The 8,216-nt window shown below is 48.2% G+C and overlaps 1 protein-coding gene across 3 annotated transcripts in view; it reads right to left on the minus strand.

Moving 5' to 3' along the window:
• Positions 1-817: 817 nt before the first annotated feature.
• The window catches only part of fmr1 (fragile X messenger ribonucleoprotein 1), a 17,067-nt gene continuing 9,668 nt past the window's right edge, over positions 818-8,216 (minus strand). The window contains exons 15-16 of one of the 3 annotated variants that reach the window (XR_003932593.1): positions 8,170-8,216; positions 5,218-8,065 (exon numbers count right to left, since the gene is read on the minus strand). The exon at positions 8,170-8,216 is cut by the window's right edge and continues 1,588 nt beyond it. The gene's annotated coding sequence lies outside the window, so the exon portion shown is untranslated. Of the gene's footprint in view, positions 880-5,217 lie in introns of those variants that run through there. The other 2 variants (XM_030105654.1, XM_030105642.1) reach the window with 2 other exon arrangements.

Consider the following 8,216-nt stretch of genomic DNA (forward strand, 5'->3'; position numbering starts at 1 on the left):
TGAGTCTTGATCCTGATGGCTGATGATGAATTTAAGGACTGACTCTTTCTAAATACAGAACGGATCCATCTAGACCTCCAGACCTCCAAAGTTCTAACCTCGAGCCCTCCAGCCCTCCAACTCCCAGACCTCCAGACCTCTAACCTCCAGACCTCCAGAGCTCTAACCTTCAGCCCTCCAACTCGAAGAACTCTAGACCTCCAACCTCCAGACCTCCGGAACTCTAAACCCCAGACCTGCAGAACTCTAGACCTCCAGACCTCCAGACCTCTAGACCTCCAGACCTTCAGCCTCGAGGCCTTCTGAGCCATCAGGAGGGAGGAGTCTCCTGTCAGTGACATGTGGAGGTCTTTGGAGGGTTTTTCTGCCCCTCCTCCTCCTGGTCCTCCTGGTCCTCCTGCTCCTGGTACTCCTGGTCCTCCTGGTCCTCCTCCTCCTGGTCCTCCTGGTCTTCCTGGTCCTCCTCCTCCTGGTCCTCCTGGTCCTCCTGCTCCTGGTCCTCCTGGTCCTCCTGGTCCTCCTCCTCCTGGTCCTCCTGGTCTTCCTGGTCCTCCTCCTCCTGGTCCTCCTGGTCCTCCTGCTCCTGGTCCTCCTGGTCCTCCTCTTCCTGGTCCACCTGGTCCTCCTGCTCCTGGTCCTCCTGGTCTTCCTGGTCCTCCTCTTCCTGGTCCTCCTGGTCCTCCTCCTCCTGGTCCTCCTGGTCCTCCTCTGGTCTCCCTGCATTCTGACGGAGCAGATGGTTGAAAGTTCCACTCAGCAGGAGCAGAGCTGTTAACCCAGACACGGCCGTGCTCTCCAGAAGTCCCAGACAGCACCGGCGTGTGTGTGTGTGTGTGTGTGTGTGTGTGTGTGTGTGTGTGTGTGTGTGTGTGTGTGTGTTCGGTCTGGTCCGGGGCAACGTGCCAGCACTCGTCTGCATCACACTCCGCAAAAAAAAAAAAAGAAAAAGAAAAACAGCAGTCCGGGATGGAGCGAGCAGGGAGGAGAGGGGAGATGCATGATGGGAAAAAGACGAGGAAAAAACAGTGGCGGCCATTCATGACCTCCGTGAGTGAATCCCATCGTCACCAACCAGAGTCCGGACCAGAAACACACCAAACACCGGCAACGTGGACCTGAGTGTGTGTGTGTGTGTGTGTGTGTGTGTGTGTAAGAAAGGCCGTCCAAAACTAGGTCAGCCACTGAGAGACAGCCGGAGCCAGAGAGGGAGACGGACAGAAAGCAGAGCTCACACCAGTCACTGCAGAATTAGATGTTAAAACGATGGAAGGATGTGAGGAGGAAATGTAATTACGGGCCAAAAAAGCTCCCTGCTATTTATTTATTTATTTTATTTTCTTCTTCTTCTTCTCCTCCTTCGTGTCCTTCAGCCAGCAGGAGCCGGCGTTTGTTGGAAGCATTTTCTGTTTTTAATTGTTTTCGTCTTTTCGCAGCATTGTCGGCGCCACAGCTGTGCCAGCCATTTCTATTTAAATGATGACACTGGGAGATGGAGTTTTCACACACACGCACACACACACACACACACACACACACACACACACACACACACACACACACACACACACACACACACACAGCTCTCGGCTTTGAGCTCATTAGACTTGCTGTGTGTCTTTGCAGAAGTTGAGAAGTTGCATGTCTTGAATTTTCAGCACGAGCCCAGCGTTTCTGTCTCTTCTCCAGCAGCAGGGAGTCCGTGTGGTCCCACAGCGCCCCCGTGTGAGCAGGCTGGGTACTGCAGCACACAGTCTGCCCATCTGTGAAAACGGCAGGACTGCCATGTCAAACTGTGTTTTTATCCGGATATTATTATCAAATATTATTTCTGTACAATAACTCCTAAAAAAAAATGATTGAACAAGAGGCCAAAGTATTCCAAAAGCAAAGGTTCTTTTCCAAAGACCAGGGAGGTATTTTTGTTATAACAAAAATACCTCCCTGGTCTTTGGAAAAGAACCTTTGCTTTTGGATTATAAATTGGAAAGACCAATGAACCTTTTTGGACTAGGCCAAAGTATTGTTTAAGTCTGCACGGAGAAGCCTGGATGAATCAGGAAATAGACGCAGACGGTGAAGTTGAGCATCTGACATAAAACTGCTTTTGCTGGGCTTTGAGGTGAACAGCTGAAGAGGGAACGGCGGCTTAACTTCACCACAGTGCTACTAACCACAGAGAGACTCAAACATTTGAGTTTAATTTAAAGCAGATTCATGCTGCCTTTACTGGAATCTCAGTGGATGTCTGTGGTTTCATATAATGATTTTATTTTCATTTGTGCTTGAGATAGTACTGTTTTTATACTTTGGCATCCAAGATATTATTGATTTGAATTTAATTGATACAGAATATTAATATGCTATGCAATATCCTTAGCATGTTTTTTTTAATTTTGAGAATCTTTACCTTTATATTTAACTTTAAAAAATACAAAAAGCACCGTCATAAACACCAGTATTAGAAGTATAGGACTCATAGCATGGTAATGATTTCCTGCAGAAAGTGAAGATTTAATAAAATCAAAGTGGTTAATTTAGTCTTAAGAGGTTCTGACACATTACAAGTTCCCTGCCTCCAGTAGGTTTAAACAATGAAGCACATTAAAGGGGCTGTATCATGCAAAATTCACTTTTTGTATGTTTTAACCTTGTTATATAGTTATGTACTCACCAAAAACTCCCCAAAGCGTTTTTTCCTTGGTGCCTTCGTGTTTGAGCCTTCCTTGTGTTTGTGCTGCTCAGAGAGGCAGCCCCTCCCGCACCGTGAAAACGCTCTGTTTTCCCACGTTCACGTCACACGGTGAAGACGCCCCCCCCCCCCCCCCCCCCCCCCTTCCAGCAGGCCCTCAGCAATCAGCGTTGCCACTTTTTTATAACTCTGATTACAGAGATAAACTTTAACCATCGTCTGAAAGCAACAGTCAAGCAAGAGCAAGAGTCTGAAGGGTCTGACGGGTCTGGAGGGTCTGGAGGGTCTGAAGAGTCTGAAGAGTCTGAAGGGTCTGAAGGGTCTGGAGGGTCTGAAGGGTCTGGAGGGTCTGGAGGGTCTGAAGAGTCTGAAGAGTCTGAAGGGTCTGAAGGGTCTGGAGGGTCTGAAGGGTCTGGAGGGTCTGGAGGGTCTGAAGAGTCTGAAGAGTCTGAAGGGTCTGAAGGGTCTGGAGGGTCTGAAGAGTCTGAAGAGTCTGGAGGGTCTGGAGGGTCTGAAGAGTCTGGAGGGTCTGGAGGGTCTGAAGAGTCTGGAGGGTCTGCGCTTGGTGAGTTTCTAACAGGAAAAGACGTTTTCGCCTGTCTTTGTGTGTAGAGAAACTAGAGCTAAAGAGCTAAAGCTAGCTAGCGTAGTTTTGAAGCTCTGATTGGTTGAAGTAGCTGTCAGTCAAAGTCCACAGGGGGAGAGGCGGGATTTCAGTGAAACGGAGCGTTTTCTCTTCCGGGTTTCAGAATTAGCCCCAGAAAATTTTTTATTTCACACAAAATTGCTTTTCCTTAGCGCCAAAAATAAACGATTACCATGTTAATGCTATTTCTAGGGTTTGGACTAGCTAAAAGAGCATGATACAGCCTCTTCAAAAAAAGCAACTACTGAAGAATATCAGGAATTTCCATCCCATAATGCCCAGAGATTTGGGCAGAAATTAGAAAAGTGGGGATGCAAAAAAAGAAAAGAGCCCCATGGCGCTCCTGGGGGTCCAGGTTTAATCAGGACCAGCATGGAGACTCTGAGGGACAGGAAGCTTCATGCAGGCGGAGGATCAGGACGAGGCGGTCAGCAGTTCTGAGAGAGAGAAAGAGAACCTGCTGACAGAGGAGGAGGGTTTGGAGGACAGATCAGAACACTTGGACTCTCAGCTCCAGGAGGAAGGCCAGCTGCTGAGGGACAAGGACGACGAGCTGGAGGCCTTAGAAACCCGTCTCCAGAGAGAGGGAGGAAGTTCCAGCAGCCAAGTGACCGATCTGGGAGCCGCTGGACGTCTGGAAGGATCAGATCCAAAAGTACGAGGAGCAACTGGCCTGCAGGTCCATCACTGGAACCTGGACCGAGGAAGACCAGGCAGTCAGCGCTCTGCACCAGTAGAACCAGAAGCAGAACCAGAACCAGCTCAGGCTCTTCAAAAGCTTCAAGACAGAAACGACCCAGAGTGAGGGAAATGGGCGAGGACCTTCAGAACATCTGAGAGGAGAAAATGAGAAGGCGGAAAACATTCCCCCTCCACTGAATTCACACACAAAAAGAAGTTCAGTTGGTTCAAAGAAACAAGAGGCAGCACTTCAAAGTAAAAGTCCTTCATGAAAACACTAGATGCAATCTTAAAAATAGACATTTCAGCACTAGTGATGCTCGGGGTTTGGTGGCTGTCAAAAAAACAAAACGAAAAAATTCTGGAAAACAGACATTAGCATGTTGGACCTGATTAAATGAACTTGGAGCCAAGTGGGTTTCCTCACGGTGCTGCTCTGAACCGCCTCACCAGGGGAGTCTCGTCCGTCACCTCCCAACAGGTCGATAACAAACGAACTTGTGGAAAACATGAGCCGAAGAAGTTTCTCCCTCCTCAGGCCCACCTAGGTAGTCCAGTCTGGTCCTGGTAGTCCCGGTCTGGTCCAGGTACTGGACTACGGGCCCCGGTAAAAGGGGTCCTTTATCACTGATGACGTCTCTCCTGGCTTCAGGATTTTACCTTCATCTTTCATTCAAAACACCTTGGAAAACTAAAAGCTCTGATCCCGTAGCGTCCAGGCTCCAGGTGAACTCAGAGGAGAGACAGGTTCACCATGCTGCCACTGCTTGTCTGTCCCAGTGGTTAAAAACTGTCTTTCTGGGGACAGAGAGCTCTTCTTCCATAGGGACAAATAATTAAAACCAGTGTCAGTCATACACCGACACTGGTTACTCATTTGTCTTTCAAAATAAATGAAACATTTCATCACACTAAACAGTGACATCTAGTGGTCCAACATGGGACGTACCACTAATAAATCATTCTCAAGCTGTCCTCAGAAGTAGCGTCCACCTTTTCCCCTGGTGAAATAAGGAAACCCAGACGGCGCTGATGGAGGAAGATCGACCTTTATTTATTTATTGAAACTGCTTGCATACAAAATATATTGCACTATAACCAGACATGTCAACCCAAACATCTTAAATGCTAGTTAAGTATGTACAAAAGGAAAACAAAACAAAAAAATGCCCAAAAAGTGCACACAAGGTTTTACAGCTTGTTTTGACTACCCTGGTTTAAGTATCTACAGATTCTCTGCGTCTTCTCTCTCTGGCACTCTATTGTAGAACCGCCCGCCGTGTGTCTAGTTAGTATTCGTTGAAGTTATTTACATTCTGCAAATGAACGTCTGCCGACGCCGGCGGCGGTTTCCCCTCGGCAAACCGCCCCGCGACCCCGGCGTGACGCCCGGCGGCGGCGGCGTGGGGCGTGAATTCACCGGGGTTCCGCGTGCGTTTGACATATACAGTGTTTCACGGTGTTTACGGAGCGTCTCTTCAGGGTGTAGCGAGTCAAAAACCGAGGTTTGCAGACACGATCGGGTCGGCGCGTCACACTTCTTGAGGGACGTCGACCCCGAAACGTTCCCCTTCTAAACGTCGGCGGTCCGATCAGAAACGGCCTCATCCAGAGTTTCTACTGCTCAAAGCCGTTAGCTTCTCGTCGCCGTTCTACTTCTGTTCCAATGTTCGAGCGAGCAAAGGCGCAGACGGACAGAAAACTGAATCGACAGTCCGTCTCACCTCTAGAGTTCTCTGGAGTGTTTCTGCTTGAGGACTTGTTCTTTCGTCACGTTTGGTTCTGGATATCGAGAGGCTCCTCCAGAAATCCCCTCATCGGTCTGGAGCTTTGTTTTGGGACGCCAAATGGTTCACGAACGTTCTGATCGTCTGCAGGAGACCGGGAACATTCCCACGCATCCCCAGGCAGGTCGCCAGAAAAACAGCAGAGCTGGGTAAAAATGTCACGACCAGTAAGTTATAAGAGACTCGCGAGTAAAACGCTTCCTCGGCGCCATTTTCTTCAAAGACTCCATCCGCTCAGCATGCAGCAACCCTCTTCGCTATCGCACTGTTTTTTTAAATGTACATTATCCACTATGGTACAAGCCTTGGCTTCACGTTACCGCCTCACTAGCGACGTCCATCCTAGAGCCTACTGAAGACGGACCGGGCCGCCGGCAGGAGGAAACAGCTACTCTGTACCCGGTGTTAGGATGCACAATATAATACACCAACAAGCAGGTTGAAGCACAGCCACAGTTACAAAGTATTTCAAGGTCTCTGTGAAGGTAGAGTCTGGAAAACACCTTCCAGCCTCTTCAAACATGTACAAAGATTTATCTTCTTCTTTTTTTTTTTTTTTTTTTTAATTTATCTTCCCGCCAGTCCCGGGGGGGGGAATCGACGACTCTCGCTACCGACACCTCGACGGGTTTTACCTTGTGAGATTATTTTACAGCAGAAGTAAAAAGAGGTTAGGGGAATCTAGGTGACAAGGCCGACTGCTCAACGCCTCGCTGACGGAGGGAAAGAAGCTGGGTTAGTCCGTACTCGGGTCTCTGTACATTTAAAAAGTCGACAAGTTCAGGAACCGATATGCAAAAGTCTGGACTCAAAAGGGAAAATTCACCACTGAAAAAAACTCTGGAGAGGAAAACAAAAAGGGTAATCGAGGGAAGGTTAGCCTAGCCTAGCTTAGCTTAGCTTAGCGCGAAGCCTTCATGCAGACAGTCGAGCTGAACGTTGAGTAAATGTAGAGTAACTGACGAGCTGCAGTTCCAACTCGCTCAGGACGGCTTCGATGCTAAGACCCGCTAACTGTTAGCGTTAGCAACGGCAGGAGCCTGAAACCGATGTTCACGTCAAATTCAAGCCGGTCCAAAGACGACTTTAAGAGGTTTCAGCTTTAACACATCCAAACTTAAAACACAAAAAACCATCTTAAAACGTCTAATTCACTTTTTTTAAAATTTGCAGGTTCTTGGTGACCTCTGAGGCTGAATCGAGTGTTTGGGTAGAACGACCACTCCGAGGCTTTGTGCGTTTTCTGGTAACATCCGGCGGTTTGATTTCTGCTTTCCCGAGTCGTAATGAAAGCTGCGTCCATGTTTCCACACAGTACGTTTATTATCCAGAGCTCTCGCATCCAACCGATAAGAACCAGCAAAGGAACAAAGATTAGGAGATATCAGGGTAAGTGCACATTCGAAACAATAGTACAAACCGGTTTTTTTTTTGTGTTTCTCAGACAAATAATGACATCAGTATATACAGTATGTCACCCTCCCTTATTTTTTCCATCGAATTTCTTCTTTTTTTAAACTATACAGGGCAACTCCTTATTTTGGACAGGTTTGCTTTCACGTGTCGACGCACTGCAGTCCGTGAAAGCAAAGCTCCTGACAGGAAGCGACAAACCGACACCATGGTACCAGTAAGAAAAGCATGAACTTCTACTTTAAGAAGAAAAAATGAAGTTTCCTGGTGTGTTGCTCCTGTTATGAAAACCGTTTCCTGTGAAATTAAAGTTTCTGGTGTCGGTGAGAGGAAGTGAGACAAAGTAACACTGATATATATCCATTTATATATATTCGTATACTTAAAATAACACAACTTAAGCACATGTTATAATTTAAAGTGCCCAAAAATCTACGGCGAAACCCAAAGTAAAACATGTCATGCACTGTCAGGTCAGGAAGGTCCACTGGAGACCCGGCCGGCTCCACCGCCGGAGCTCTTTTCTACTGAGCCGCTCCGTTTTTACAGCTCCAGACGACTTTTTTTTTTTCTTTTCTTTTTAGGCGCCACATCGGCCGCCAACTCCATTTCATAGATGAGCCGCGCCGCCGTCATGGCGGCTGGTCGGCCCTGGTTTACAGGTCTGGGTCGTGACGCTGACCACACTGGAAGGCACGTGTCTCTCTAAACGTTGGGGAGGTTTCTCTGAGCATTCCACGCCTTCTCGCCGGGTGCTTCGGCTCTGGAGGCCGAGCGGCGCCGAGCGGCGCCGGGCGGCTGAAGCTCCGACCCGGTGAATCCAATCTGGAGTTAAAGGGAGTCTACTCTCTGCAGATGATACCATAGTTTTAACTCATAGCATGAAACGGAAGCCGAAAAGGCATGAAGCTGGTGTCAAATTACAAACTAGCTCCCAAAAACTGAAGACCGACCTGAGGGTGTGGCGCCGGACGGGAGGCGGAGTGCAGGTTCTGAGGTG

This window comes from Salarias fasciatus, chromosome 2, assembly GCF_902148845.1.
Source record: "Salarias fasciatus chromosome 2, fSalaFa1.1, whole genome shotgun sequence".
NCBI classification, from domain to species: domain Eukaryota; kingdom Metazoa; phylum Chordata; class Actinopteri; order Blenniiformes; family Blenniidae; genus Salarias; species Salarias fasciatus.